Raw genomic sequence first — 16,828 nt, 5'->3', positions numbered from 1 at the left:
AGCGTCGGTGTCGAGGTGACCTTAAAATATCATTCCCCCCCCCCCCCCCCTCCCCTTTGTAAATGTGGACAAGTGGACTCGGCAAAATACCACATTTGATAAGAAGAAGGCGGTCTGTGTGAAACCTGGTAGCGGGTGCCATGCGGAGATGACTGGTACTGGACACAGTGGTGGTCAACAATGGCTGTGCCACAGGGTTGTGGACATACGGCGGGCATTCCTATGACTGGTACACGTGTCTGTTCAGCACTTCTTGACATGCATGGATATCAGAACTGTCACAGTCACTTGACACGTGCACAGCAGTGTGGAGGATGGTTCCTCTAAGGCATCTTGATTAGTGGGGTGGGACACGAACAGGATGCATATGGACGTCATGTACTGTATGGGCACACGGCACAGTCACTTATATTCATGCTTACACAGTTAGTAAGGGCAGTCTGCATTCCACAGTCAATCATAGCTCTCTGTTATCTATTGCATGAAAGACACCATAGGCCTCCAAAACCGCACAGCAAATGCAGCTGTAGAAGCATGGGTCATTAAAATGAAAAATACCCAGCAGAGGGTCATTTCAGGGTCTGCTGTGATTCGTGATTCAATGTTGCATTTCTACCTCTTGCGATATTAAATGCATCCCCTGGATAATGATAGAAATACTAGGAAAGACCATACAGTTTATGCATGGTTGAAGGCATGATGAATACCTACATGCCGTGCACATACAGTAATGTAGCATGGTTAACCAGTGAGAAAATGAAATGTAGCCACTGGAAACAAAACCGCCCCATTCTGCAATACAAGCCAACGGTAATCATGTAAAATTGCTTTGCTTTGAGCTATATGTCTGCATATGTGTTGAGGTCTGCAGCAAGCCCACTCTACAGCGTCATTGTTTTCCATCCAGCTTGTGTTTGTATGTGTATGCGTGTTGGTGTTTTTGTTGTCATGTTACTTGTACGTTTTGTTTGTGTTTTGTTGTGTTTTTGTTCGAACGAGACCGCCAGTAACAAGACCAAGTTCATTTACTGGGGGCCTGTGCCGAGGTTGACCTCATCACGGTGAAAATAATTAGTGTTGCTCCGCTGTACAGGAGTAGCATTCACAGCTGTGCTGAGGGCACAGAGCGCACTCTGTTCTGTGTCATTAGCCCGTTTCAATATTTATGCCCCAGCTGCCGGCAGAGAACAGTAATGGTGAAGCGGTAAAAAAAAGAATCAAGTAGCTGCCTTATAAAGTCCCTATAACTACAATTACAGTAAAATAATTCATACGGCCGGGGAGGTTTTAGTTTAGCTTGTCGCACATCAAGAGGCTGGTTTCTGACATGTAATCGAATAACGACAGGAGACGACATGTCGGTTCTTCTCTGCAGCTCGCCGCATAAGAATTGGAGAGCAGCGAGGAAGTGCCATTAGAGTTCAATCATAAATATCACAGGCTGTCTCCCAGGGATCGCATTATATATAGAACCGGAGGAGAAGAAAGGAGCCGAGACGAGGCTGTTCTACCTGCTATTGGATTTGTGGGTTTTCCACATTTTGACTGAGGTTACATTATGCCAAATAGCCTGGATATTTTACTGCCACTTGTAAAATATCAAATTGCAATGAAAAAAACACCATTAAAAAAGCAAAAAGGCATAAAGGGACCCTTCAACTCCCTCGGCCAGTGAAACAAGACTTATTATCACCATTTTTTTTGTGGGCTCCACAATTGCACTGAAATCATAGAAATAATTTGTCTTGATACATTTCCATCCCGGTGATGAGCAGAAGAGAGAGGCAGGGAATCAGAGACTGAGACAGGCGGGGAAGGGGGGGTGTGTGTGTGTGTGTGTGTGTGTGTGTGTGTGTGTGTAGGGAAGGGGGATAATGAAAGGCACTGAACACTGGCACTGTGGCAAATGATGGTAGTGTGGCATGACAGCTTGTTATCAAGCAGAGTCGCTGAGGAGCCCCAGACATCAAGACCATGAAAATCCGGCCTGGAGCTCTCATTGTGTGCCTCAGTCAGTCTCACACAGGAGCATGCTTTTGCATCTGAACCACACTCACGCGGTTTATTCTGCAAAGGCCCTCTCTGACAGAGACACTTAAGCGCTCCGCACATAGGCACCAACCAGAGTGCGGTGTACTACACTTTCGGCATTCGATTACGTTAAATTTCATTGTTCTATGATTTCAATACAACCCCGCACACCAGCGTTAAACTTTGCCGTTGACGCTGTGTCGATTATGATTCAGTTCTATTTTTGTCACCGCTGCTCAATAATTCCACTGTGTATTCAATGCTTGTTAGTTACAAATGGTGCCCGCTGATGTGCGTGACCAGGGACAACACACTCATGTTGGCGCCTACTGGTGGCTGGCAGTGGGCAGAAATAAACCTCTGATGTGCCTGGCATCAAGTTTGCGACAAAAGTTTATGAGTGCCATTGGTTTGGACACAGACTGGTGGTTTGCCAATGATGCTAACCTCTCAACTGTTTACAGTCACCTGGCACTGGCATATAAAAGCAACAAATAGCAAGAACTATAATAATCTCTATGAGGACATTACATTGACCTCCCCTGCATCAACAATTAAATAACAATGCAGTATACTGTACTTTTAATTACTGTTCATTGTGTTTCAGACTTTTGATTGTCTTGATGTGTCCTTGAACAAGGTGTTCTATTTATCCTACCACCAGATCCTTTGAGAAACCAAATGAAATGTCACACAGGTCCAACACACACAGACATCTCCCTCAGAGTTTTCTCTCTGTGCTTAGTCACCCCATAAGATCTGACCTGAGGCTCAGGTGCACACAGGTGTGTTGCCCCTGTCTTCCTCTTTCTTCTGCCCCCTCCTGTGATCACTGGAGTGGGAGGAGGGACAGATAGAGAGAGAGAGAGAGAGAGAGAGAGAGAGAGTCGCCTCCAGCTCTCACAGTCATTTGCACCTAATTACACAGCAATCATTAGAATGCTAATGCATATGGCTAAAAGGCCAATTACAGGGGTAATTAAAAAGGCTTTGTTCCACCGCACTGCCCAGGACACATACATGGACAACGCTATTCCTCTTTGGGCTCTGAGGACTGTACTCCAGTGTTCAAAGAGTGTGTGGAGTGGTCTGTCTGAATTTGAGCAGCCTCCCTCTTTAAAACACACACACACACAGAGAACAGATTTGACGCTATGAAAAATGCATAACAATTTGACAGAGAGAAAAATGCGTAACGACGACCACACATTTATGTTTTCGTACAAAATCATAGAACTGAGAGCAGTCAGCCACACAAGCTGCACAGCAGTAGTTATCCCTGTCTGTATGTGCAAACTGTAGTGTCGAGTGACAGCCGAAATATTTGAACGGAAAGTGCCGATGCTAAATCCAATCCTATCAGCATAGAAGTAAACTAATCAGAGCAGTGTGTAATGTAAATACTAATCTGCTATGTTTATCCAACATCAGAGCTGCCAGTAGAAGCATATGGGGGATTTGCAATCTTGTGTGTTGGTGACCGCATGATATTATATACAATAGGCCAAGTGGAAAAAAAGAGAGGAGGTCTGTGTTTATTCATTCCAAACTGCAGTGTTGATCCCGCCAGTGTTAATGAAACTCAGCACAGATGGGAAGCTCTAAAATGAGTAGTGATGAATTCACTCCAGCTTGCCCATTGCTGCTGGTCCATTTGCTTTCAGGGGGTTGCTAAAGTGTCAGTGCTTTAATTTTATAGTGTGTAGTTCTCCCTGATTTCCCCCTGGAACCTGAAGGGTTGCGGGAGAATGTGAAACATCTGCTGCCACTCTCCGAGAGAGATACATCTAGAAACCATCATTTCTATCAGCACCCTCTGCAGAGGCACACACACACAAAAAAATGAACGCTGGGCAGCACATTCAAATACCTGCCTATTTCTGTAGCGTGTTGACTCCAGGGGATTGGCAGTCCAAAAACCCATTAAATTGTCCAGTGTTGCTGACTTCAAATAAGAAGCCTGGGGGCAACACTGGATAAGGTGTACTCTCAGAGAAAGCAGAGTGCTATATCTAAGGCTCCAACATCATAATCTGCCCGTCCTAGAAATGTGATACAGGCCAACAGAAGTGCATCTGTTGCTGTGTTGTTTTTGAACATGTTTTCATCGGGACAACTCAAATATCACAACAATTCTAACTGGGGGGAAAAAATCCATTGTGTGCATATTACAAGTGGAGCAGAATGGAAAAAAAAAGAGAATTTGATGGGCCTCCAGCTGGTGTCTCTATTCATTCATTACCAGAGGAAAAACAATATAATGAATCCCAATATCTTGAGGAAAAAAAAAACACATTACTGAAAATGTCTTTCCTTGGAAGCAAAATTTGTGATTTATTTTTGGACATAATGCATTTCCATTCTACTGTGGCCTGAACTAAAGTCATTTGGTCCATCATGTCAGTTCTCATCTTTCACGTATGAGATGGAGGGCCCGTGAGTCATTAGTGGAGCATGAAGCAACAGACTGTGAACGGCAGCGTGCACACAAGACAGAGCAGGCGAACGCCAGGCTCTCCAGCACAAAAAACATGCACAGTACAAACACACAGAGGATTCTGGGTTTTCTCCCCTCCACACACACACATCGCTTTGTGTTTGTCCATCCATCCATCAGTGCGTCTGTCTGTCTGTTTGTCTGTCTGTCTGTCAGACTGTTTGTCTGTGAACTGGGCGTCTGTCACTCAGTCTCTTCCTGTTGATGCTACTGTTCTTGGAGCCCTCCTTGGCACACGGGGATGACTTGGAGTGTAATTTGGACCGGAGCCCCCCCCCCCCTCCCCAACCCCCAACCCCTCCGAACCCCTCTATTGTAAGCTCAGGGATGCGTTAGCAAATGTCAGATTGGTCATGCCACAGATTGTGAGAGGAAAAAGGGGGGAAAACAAACAGACAGCTGTTTCCAATTATGGTTTTACTAGGCGCTGATGGGCCAGTAATTAGAGGATTAGAGACGTGTAACTGCGCACAGCTTTGGGTCCTGCTCCGGGAGTCCTTGTGGAGGGGGGAAATATGGCTCGGCCCAGCCAAGGCACTTAAACAACAATGTTTTCACATTAGAGCCGCTTCGCTTTTGCAGAGCGTTGTCACCCCGGGCACCCACGGGTGACGACAGGGCTTGCTGAGGCAGCCGTAGTGACATTTAAGGCCTTCTCTCCCAGATGTCCGAATCAGCCTTATAATAGGCTAGTCCTTGCCGGTTTTTTTTCATAAACCGTTCCAAAATTACACAAGTGACTTAGTGTTTGGAGTGAGCTACAATTCCCAGGTTTCCTCACACCACTGTGGTGTGATCATCGGGGGCCTTTCATCATATCATCAGCTTATAGAGAAACGGAGTCTATTAAAATCAGTAACACTGACTAGCGGAGGTGCTCTCGCTCGCTGTCCTTTTGAAAGGACTGGCGCTTTCCCGCCCCCTCTGGGCCTACATGTTAATGAGGTTCTGCTTGTCAGTTCTGCTACTTGGGAGGTGTCTATTTTACATCGGCGAGCAAGTGGGCATATCCATAGGGCACTCGCGTCCCGTGCACTCTGGAAGTCGGCTAGTCCTCGTATTTTTGTCAGCTCCGGCACTAATCCGCCCCGTGATCCCCAATGGCACGGGGAGAGTAAAGTGGTGATGTGCGATGGAGACGGGGTGGGTTAAGCGCGGCGATGGCGGCGCTCGCCTCTTTAATCACTGTGACCCATTTAGTGCCCCTTTCATGCGCTCATTGCTGGTGTCAGTGTGTCTAAAGTCGGCGGCTGTGCGAGGGGGGGGGGGGGGGGGGGGGGGTTTGGGGGTGGTGGAGAGGGGTCTCGGACGTGTCGGCAGGCCGTGAGGGATTGTCTATCCGTCTCGCTGGGATCCGTCCAGAGCCGTGTCATGCACCCAGTGCCAGTGCCTCGCCAAAGCCTGGCCACAGAGAGGAGCACTGTGGAGGAGCATATGCTGTGGGTGAAACCATACACACACACACACACACACACACACACATACACACATACACACACACACGCACATACACACATACACACACACACACACGCACATACATACACACACACACACACGCACATACACACACACACACACACACGCACATACACACACACACACACACACACACACACACACACACATACACACACACACACACACGCACGTACACACACACACACACACACACACACACACACACACACACACACGCACATACACACACACACATACACACACACACACACACACACACATACACACACACACACACAGAAACTTCTAATGAAAGCTTGGATCAAAGCAAACCATCAGACACACCCTCACTGTACACCACATATATACACACACATACACACTAATACACACAAACACAAACACACAAACACACACGCTCGCATACACACACTGAGGCATGACAGCTGCATGAAAACCAGAGAGACATGCTCTTAACAAACACACACATACAGACAGCACACACACATTCCCTCAGCGTTGCTGCACAACCACTCCACTCGACTCCACTCTGCTCCCCACCCCGCACCCACAGCCACACCACCGATACCATGGCAACCGACTGGATTCAATTCAGCATAATATGTATTAAATTTGATAGAGTCAAAGCCCTGGTCATGATCTAATTAAATGTAATGTGTTTATATTTGTGTTGGGTGCTGGTGATTGCAGTCTCAGTGGGCTGTGCAGGGCTAACGTCGACACGAGGCAGCCCAGTGTTTTGGCTGCTCAGCAGCTCATGGTTAATTGGGGCTCCTGAGTTATTTCACCATGACTGCTCTGGTTTCCATGAAAACAAGCAGACGTTTAGGACAGCCATGAGTCATCTGCAACCAACATCGGCAGGGTTGATACATTTTTGTAGGGAGACTAGGCTCTTTAGTGCCTGTACCAATTGATCCTTGAGGCATTGCAAGAAGGTTGTGTGGCAGGGCAAATATCATCACCATCATTAATTCAGGATTCTGATATTGTGAATGTAACGAGATACAGTGTAATGAATTTTCACTATTTCTGTCTCTTCTGTGTCATTGGACGTTGTCACAGGGATATAATATTGATGCTAGCTTTGCTAGCTTGCTGCTTATCATATGCATGTGGATATCATGTCATAGAGAGATGCATTATCAGTGCTCACAGTCATAATAATATACCCAATTTCACACCAAATATTCTAGAGCGCTACGCTCCGCTCTAGAATCTTTGTTTCACACTCACTTTAAGCTCTCCTAGTCTACACACTGTTGGCTACTAGCATTCATATACTAATCATTTTCTTTTTCCCTCTTCCTCTCTCTCCCTTCCTCCCTCCCTCTATTAAAACATATGGTAGAGGGCACCTTACAACTCCACCGGCCCCTCTGTCTGCCTCATTATTTTGATCAATTGTAAAACACCTCCAAAGTTTACAAGCTCATTATTACTTCGGGCTACATCTTTTATTTATTATCAGGCCTCTGGACGAGACAGACGCCTCTTCCTTTCCCTGGTGCCTTTTAACTGCCTTTAAATACACTGAATGAATGTGAAAGGGCTGTGGTACATCTCTGAAACATACATAGTGACCACAGAAAAGGGAAGAGTGTGGAAACATTGAAGCTTTTTGGCCCAAGAGCTACACTGTAGCTTTACATGTACCTTTCTGTTTTTTCTTCTTCTCAGAATGCTCAAAATAAACGTTAATCAACAGAAGAATGCTGTCAGATTTAACAACCTGGTTGTTCCTGTGCCTTGATTAACTCATAGTTTAGTGGATGGATGCCAGGAGCCCATCTGGAGATGCTCATTCCATGACCTCATTCATTTATTGACTTCATTAGCCAAAAAAAGGTTTTAATGTAATAGTACTCATACATATCGTCTTAATTGTGAGACCATTTCTGAACTCATCTGAATGAAAACACAGTGGAAAAAAACCTGTGGCAGAACCTGATCTGTTACAACTTGGTATTGGATACCATTTCCTAATCCCTCTTTCAATAAGGTAAAGTTAATGATGAAGAGGAAAATAATCTGCAAGTCCACAGGACCATATCCCCTTTTCACTGAGGGTCTCTCTCCTGCTGTTTACTGGATATAAAGCCCAATAACTGGCAGTAAGCAGCTGCTACCATTTGATCTGTTTCGCCTGCGGCACTGAGTAATGTTCCCGCTGCACCGAAACTATATGTAGTTTGATGGAGTTTTGGAGTAGCAATTCATTCGCTGTTCATTTTGCTCAGCAGAAAGAGTCCACTGCATTTTACACCGGGGTTCATCTCGATTTCAGCAGAAGGACTCTGTGAAGGAAGGGAAGAAAAAAAAAGAGAGAGAGAGAGAGAGAGAGAGAGAGAGAGAGAGAGAGAGAGAGAGAGAGAGGAGGAGGAGAGGAGATTTTAGTCCACTCTGTGTTCTCTGCGATAATGAATGCTTTGTCAGGGAGAATCCATCAACGGTCACTGTGGGGGAAGGAAATGTCAGGAAAAGTTATGGTTTGTTGGCTTTTAACCCACGTGGCTCAGCCTTGCAAAGTAATTGAAGTACAGAAAATGTCATGTTGTTGTACTTCATCTATTTGTATAGCTGTCTAGCGGGATACATAGAAATATCGTAAGAACACAAGTAGGCTAGGTGCCTTTTTAGCCAGTTGTAAACCATCTTATACAAATGGTCAAACAGGGAAGGGTTGTGTATTTTGAGGTTTTTCATAATCAACAACCGGATAGGTCTCACACTGTTTCCATTGCTATTGGGAATTTAATGTCTGTGTTGGCTGTGTGGACCAACTGAACTCGCTGGATGCCTGCACAGACTGTGGTCATTGCATTTTAATCTAAGCCTACTGTTGAAACTGTATACCATGCCAAAAATCAATTGATTCTAAAGCAATATTTATGTAGAACATTAAGCCATGTTCAGTGACATTGACCAATGAGCCACAGTCATTTGTATGTTCATGAATAGCAGTATGCAGTGAAGGAATGCTCTGTAATAGGCCTATCACTCTTCCGACATCAGTCAAGTTCCTTAAACGGAACTATCACTGCAAGCCAAAACAACCTTTTTGGAAACCAAAAGAGATATGAAGCCTTTTACATTGCCTATCCACAATGACAAGATAAGAAACTGACATAAGAGTGACATGACACTGTCATGAATGTGTCATAAACAAGTCATAAATGACATAATGCTTCTGTGCAAATGTGTCATTTGGTTTTTGTCATAACAAGTTAGGGTTAGGATTAGGGTTAGGTTTAGAGTTCATGTGTCATGACAGTGTCATGTGTTCATAGAGTCATGTGTGGACAGGTAATACAGAAAAAGACATTGAACCAATAGTCATAAGAACATAAAACATAAATAAAAGGAAACCTTCAATATCAGGGCACACAACACAGACATACATAGGATGAGCAGAAGTACAGGGTTAGGGAACAAGGAAGGCCATGGAGTAAAGGTGGGTTTTTAGCCTGGATTTGAAGGCAGAAATGGAGGGAGCAGATCTAATATCCAGGGGGAGCTGGTTCCACAGACGTGGAGCAGCAACTGCAAAGGCTCTGCTCACCCCTCTGTTTGAGCCAACGTTGGCATGACGTTGTTTACTGAGGTTGGGCCAACATCATTTTGTGCAGTGGGGTAACGTTGTTATGACGTTGGCATTCATTGGCATTTCAATAGAAAATCATTAAACAATCTGCTAAGCACCAGCGTAGGCTACATATTGGACGCATAGCGGAGAGCTATCACTTTTAGATTATCTTTATCATTGCAATGTGGCAAGGTTATAACCTAGCATATACAGTGCATACGGAAAGTATTCACGGCACTTCAGACTCATCTTAAAATGGATTAAACATTTTTTTTCTCCACCTGTGCCTAAATGAATTCACTGGACATTATTAGGAAAGGCACACATCTCTTTATATAAGGTCTCACAGTTGATGGTGTAGGCCTATATCAGAGTGAAAACCAAGCCATGAGGTCGAGAGAACAGAAGAGATCTACAGAAGGATACAATAACATTTCTGCAGCATTGAAAGTGCCCAAGAGCACAGTAGCCTCCATCATTCTCAAATGGAAAAGTTTTGAACAACCAACAAGTCTTCCTAGATCTGGCCGCTCAGCCAAACTGAGTAATCTGGGATGAAAGGCCTTGGTCAGACAGGTAACTAAGGACCCAGTGGTCACTATGAATGAGACCCAGTTCCTTTGAGAGGATGAGAGTAGTGTAATGAAGGACCAAAGTCCTACCAGAACAGTCATTACAGCCATGTACACTACAAATACTTTAAAAATAATTTTATCTTCAATGTTGAGCTAGGCTACATGAAAAGCTTAGTGAAATACGTCTTCACATATTCAAAGAAAAAAGATCTAAAACTACTTTTCAGAATAGAATAGATCTTTATTGTCATTGTCACAGGTACAAAAATAAAAAAATAGGCTAATAGATAATACATGCTAGTGTTTCCTAAAAAATAGAAATATATAACATCATTAGCAGCATACAGACACACACAGTCATACACACCCAGTCATTGCATAAAAAAATTTCAGAAACAAAAGTGTGCTTTGTTGAACATGGAAAACACATTTTGATGGTGAGAATATGAAAATATATATTTAACTTGCTTAATGTAAAAAAAATATATAGGCTACTTATGGTTGATGGTTAACATTATTTACAACATAAATGGGTATAAATGATCTCCTTGTTAGATCCTTTATTTTCAAGAAGGTTTTTGATGGGATTGACATTTTGCAATGCCAGTTGGCAAATAACTATAAATTATTTTAAATCAATTTAAACTCCATCATTATATCTTTGCATCAAATTATGTACTGTAAGCATTGTCTTGGCATAATTTAAACCAAAATCTTCCTTTTTTATTATTTAAAGGCACACTATGCAGGTTTTTTAGCTTAATATGCACGTTTTTTAGCTTAAATGCCGTGTTGCAGGGTTCATTTTCCAACGAATTTGCTCAATTTGCTTGTTGGTAATAAACATTTAAACTGTTATCCATTGTATTTGATGTTGTTGGGTATCACAAAACGGAATAAAATACGAAAAGCAGGTACTATTTCACAGCGGTTTGAAGTGATTCTCCTTTCCCCCACAATGCATTGCATTACGTCACCTTGGGGAGGCTACTGACCAAAGCCCACCTTGAGACCCTTGAGAGTAACGAGAGAGGAGTAAAGAGAGACGAGTAAGGAGTGTTCAGCAGTAGATAGCGCAGATTATAGATAAATAGATATAGATAGCCTAGATAGATATATAGACAGGTAGATAGATCGCTAGATAGATCATGTCATACTGTACGCTGGTCGCGGGGTGAGCTCCTCGACCAGCGGCCAAAACGCACTCGCTTCCCTAGTTACAGCAGCTCTCCACCGCAGTTTCCATCGGGACGGCACAGCCCACACAAGCACCTGTCAAACTGCGACTTGCCCTTATTATCCCCCTCTTTGGTAAGCCGTACCCTGACGATGTCAACGACAATCAATCACGAGGAGTAGTTATCGAAAATATTCATGCAGAAGACACGACCAGCCTAATCGGCGGCGGCTAAGTTTGCAACATCAGGGGTGGCTCACAGGTGGGACTGGAAATTTAGCCTATAGCACTAGCTATCATGATGCTTTATGTTTTGATCTTCCGACTAAGTTTACCCGATAGCCTACTTATCTGAACTAACGACATGATCACTATCACTAGTTATATAAGAAAATGTTGACTTTCACTCGGTGCTGTTCACTGAAAGTAACAAAAAAAGTGTCTTAACGTTATAAGCATAATGCATTGAACTGAATAGGCGCAGTATGTAGCCTCATAACGAGACCTCTCAAATTCAGAAAATTGCATTAAACTAAAATCGGAAGACATTATTATCTTTGTTAGACCATAGGGTAGTTGTCATATAAATGCTGTAACGAAATTCGAAGTGTAAATATACAAACTTTATGCTGAAAGTGTTTCCCATAGGAATGAATGTAAAACATACCCTCCAAAACGAGACCTCCCGAAATTCAGAAAAAATTACTAACTTGATATCAGGCAACGTTATTACCATTGGTAGATCATAGGGTAGCTGTGATATAAATGCTGTGACGAAATTCGAAGTGTAAATATACAAACAAAAATGTTGAAAGTGTAACCGCGATGTCCATTGGAATGCATTGAAATGAATGAAGCGCAGATCACGTAGCCCCCAACGTGACGTCATCACCGAATTGCGTAAAAAAACCCGCTAATGCTAAAAACAACAAAAACTGGCATTTAACACCATTTGGAGACATTTTTAAAAATGATATACATATATTGAGTGCTTTATGTACCCATTAATCAACAGTGGTGGTTAACCTGCAACACGGGCTTTAATTTACCTTCATTTACCAGCTTCAGAGTCATTGGAATGGTTATATGACTTTTTTCGGGTTGAATGGTGGCTGTCTCGCTTCCCCCTAGCGCCTGTGAGCGGAAAAAACACCCTTGCAACTGTGGGCCGGCGGGCCGACGGCCTGTGTCAGGAAGTATAACGAGTGTAACGAATTGCTTTACTGCATTCAAATACACATACACGCCAGGCATCGGCTAGAAAAAGGTAGCGATTGAGTTTCTCAGCCATTCGTCATGACAGAGCAAGCGAAAAATAAGCAAAAACCGAAAAAAAAAAACAGTAAGGAAATTGCCAATACTGCATAGTTTACCTTTAAAATGTAAGATGGCAAAACAACCCCCAATTGAAGAAGCACCGATACACTGTAGGCTAATTGATGCACCCATACTGTAGATACCGGTAGGCCTACATCAATGGCTAAGTTAAAGAAGTTCGTCATTGAGCACGCTAGCCTACGAGAAAAGCAAGCATACTGGTATGTGGAAAACACATCAACTAAATAGACTACTAAAGGTAAGCAAGCAGACATGTAGCCTAAAGTTAATGTTAGTAGCTTTCTAATAAACCAGTGACAGACTGACTGGAAACTGGTGTCACGTCATACCTAGCCTTAGCCGCCTGCCTCAAGACAAACAGCGCTAGTGTTAATAGCCTACAAATGCACTATGGTCAGGACCAAAATTTGAGAAATAGCCCTGGATGTAATAGGCATTTTTAAGGGAAAATACTTCATGGGTTGTTTGTATATTTAGGTGCTGAATCCATTTCTGCTGTATAACAAGCTGTAAAAGTCACTTTAGTCATAAATAAAGGAAAATGGCTGCCCAAAATCGTTTTTAAGTCTAGTTGATCAAAACAATATTGTACATTTACAGGTTCTTCAGACATGAAAATGTTGGAAAATATTACAGTTATGAATATATCCTCAACTCTTTAAAGGAGAATATGAGATGTTAGCCTACCACATCACGCGATGAACTGAACCAATATCATAACAGTTAAAGAATTGTATCTTTTAGGTGAGTTCACTCAATGTTAACCAGTGGCCACACATATAGCCTACTGTGCCTCAACAGACAACCATGTCTTGTAAACTACCATCAGAGTCATGAACACAAGCTGAAAACCTTGCAGAAGGTGAATAGGCCTACTGACATGTGTCTAGAGTCTAGCTCAAAGAGCTGACAACACAGAGCAGGCAGGTTCCTGGCGAGCTCTTAGTGTTTAGACTGTCTTAGGCACGTCTGACATAGAACTGCAGCAACATGCACTCAAATGGGCTGTGTGAGCTGCATGTGGGGTAAACTGAGGCAAAACTGGGGTAGACAGAGCTACCACACTGGGGCTAAGAGGGGGCGTCATGAGTAACAGTTGCCATTGTAAAAGTGGGTGTGAAAGTGCACAGGCTTACACACTCTGGGGCAAGAGAGACGTGGAGCTTCACTCTGGCCAGGAGCTTCACTCTGACCAGGGAGACATACAGTATCCTGATTGATGTCCGCCCTGTGCTCGTCTGACGTTGGCATTCAGGAGCAGGACGCAGCAGCACCCTTGGAGAGCGTGAGCATCATGTTGGGCTGACACTAGGGGCTGAGGCTGGGGAGCCACAGTCTGCTTAGAGGCTGACCTATGCCTGGGCAGCCTACTCTATGCAGAGGGCTGCTCAACTGGGTCCACCTTGCATGGAATGAGCGACTGTAAAGCTGTTGCATCCATCATATAGCTCAGAAAATGCCCGACACGAATAGGCCGTCAGGACAACACCTGAGGCAGGGTTGGGGTGAGAGCTTGGCATGACTGCCCACATGCATAAGCATGGCTTAAAACAAGGAACATATCTGTGCCTGAACTTAGCAAACATTTCTGAAGCAGTCATATATGTGTTGTAAACGGCATGGCCCGCAACTGAAAACATTTAGGGCCCTATTATCGTGGTCTAAAATGTGTGGTCACTAGTCAAAGGCTTATTTAAATTTAGTGGGATAACCAGTCCACATTGGGAGTGTTTTCGCTATCAAACGTCGGGCGGATGCCGCAACACGGCGTTCCTATAATTCTTAATCAGTCATGGGTGTGTGTTTTGGGCGTAACATCATTTAAACCAATGATTATGACATCTGTCATTCCCTTTAACAGCAAGCAGTGCAACTTCAAACAGCGCATCGTTTGATAGTCAGCAGCGCATTTGAAGGAATCTGCCTGCACGCAAGACCGTATGAAACAGTTATTCCACTAAATCATGCTTTACTAAAACCTAGCAGAGTAGCTTAGGCAAAGTGAAACTAACTTCACCGTGGTCTCATTGTCAACGACAAAACAGTTATATACAGTTACTTTCACTATTGATTGACAATAGGTTACCATCGAAAACATAGCCTGAAAAAGTAAGTAAGTAAGTAAATTTAATTTATAAAGCACACTAAAACACAGCATAAACTGACCAAAGTACTGTACAGTGGATAACTAAAGAGACAAATAATAAAGAAAAACACATTGGACCAATAGTCATAAAAACATGAATAAAAGGAAACCTTCAATATCAGGGCCCACAACACAGAAATACATAGGATGAGCAGGAGTACATGGTTAGGGAACAAGGGCCAACGTCTAAGTGAGGATTGGGGGAGGCCAAGGCAGAGGGAATTGCAATAATCCAGCCGTGATGTAATAAAGGCATAAAGGATATAATAAAGGATAACTTTCTCAAGGTCGCTATGAGAGGAAAGATTTGAGGCGGGAGATTATTCTGAGCTGGTAAAAACTATTTTTGAGAACAGAGCTAATCTGTTTGTCAAAGCAGAGTTTGGAGTCGAGGATGACACACAGGTTTCTGGCATAGGGTTTGACAGATGAGGTGAGGTGAACTAAATTTTGCACTACAGTGCATCTTGCCTTGGGAGGGCCAAAAATTATAACTTCTGTCTTGTCCCTATTTAGCTGGAGGAAGTTGTTAGCCATCCAATTTGTGATGTCTTCAACACAGATCAGGAGAGATTGTATGGAGTCAGGCAAGTACAGCTGTGAGTCATCCGCATAGAGGTGAAAAGAGATGTTATGCTTTCTTATAATGTCACCCAATGGGAGCATATACAGGCTGAAGAGCATAGGACCCAAGATGGACCCCTGAGGGACCCTATGAGACGGGAGCAGATGATGAGAACTGGCCAATAGACACAGAGAAAGTCCTGTGATTGAGATAGGAGCGGAACCAGAGTAGTGCAGTCACCCTCCCTAATGCCCACCTGCTGATCAAGGTGGGTGAGGAGGATGTTGTGATCAATGGTGTCGAAGCCAGCACTAAGATCCAATAATATGTAGGTGGCATTATCACCTGAATCTAGTGTGAGAAGATCATTGGTTACTTTAAGTAAGGGTTGGACAACCATATGCTTAAAACATGCAGGGACAGTGCCAGATACAAGGCATGAATTTAAAATGATCTGAATGCAGGGGCCAACTGCATCAAAAACATCCTTTATTATGGAGGAGGGAATAGCATCATGGGGTGATGTAGGTCTCATGTGTGATACTAAGTTCCTCAATTGAGTGAAAGAGATGGGCTGATTGGTTAATTGGTTAAAAATAGCTGATACACCTGAGCAATCAGGTGGAGTAAAAGATGAGATGGAAAAAGCAACACAATGTTTTCGAACGACGGAATAAAAAACCTTAGGGCATTTATCCTGCAGAGGAGTTGCTGCTTACATCTGACAGTGCGTCTTCAGCTGTGCTTCATATTTGCCTCTCGCCTAATGACTTTCATCCGTAATTACTCATTTTGATGTGTATTTCATAATATCTTTATTCTAATTATGTTTCCCATTGTAATCTTGTAATTTGTAATGTTTTGCATGGGTGTGCGCTGTAAGCGTTCGTGGGTGAGAGAAGCATGGTGTGTTCTGCACCCACCCATATCACTGTTGATAATGCGCTCTTAAAATAACATATAAACAACTCACCATGGATTTCTGACCAGGTTTCTATTGGTCAGTGGCGTAATGCGTTTTAGGTTGTGTACGATAGCGTATTTAGACAGTGTGCCAGACCCCTCCTTAGGTTGTTAATTGCCACATCCCTTGGCACGTTGCTCAAAAAAAGAGACAGACATGGCAAAAAACTCGAGTCTACGATAGGAATAAACTTGCATCGTGATGATTATAGACTTTAGACTGAGCTTTAGACCGTCATGAGACCTAAACCCTGCATAAGCCTTCTCAGGGAGGAGGTAGGTTTACTGCTGACCCTGTGTGGCTAGCGAGGTAGGCAACAACCACCTTCTCTACGAAGTAGATTTCTATCCAAAATTATCCTAGTAAAATTTTTGATGTCGAGAAAATTAGTACATATATACATAGATAATGACTCATTTCCATAAATAAACATAACATTTCAGAAAACTTGCAAAACAAAAGTTACT

Source organism: Alosa sapidissima, chromosome 14 (assembly GCF_018492685.1).
Source record: "Alosa sapidissima isolate fAloSap1 chromosome 14, fAloSap1.pri, whole genome shotgun sequence".
Classification (NCBI taxonomy): domain Eukaryota; kingdom Metazoa; phylum Chordata; class Actinopteri; order Clupeiformes; family Clupeidae; genus Alosa; species Alosa sapidissima.
Note: the sequence above shows the minus strand (reverse complement) of the source record.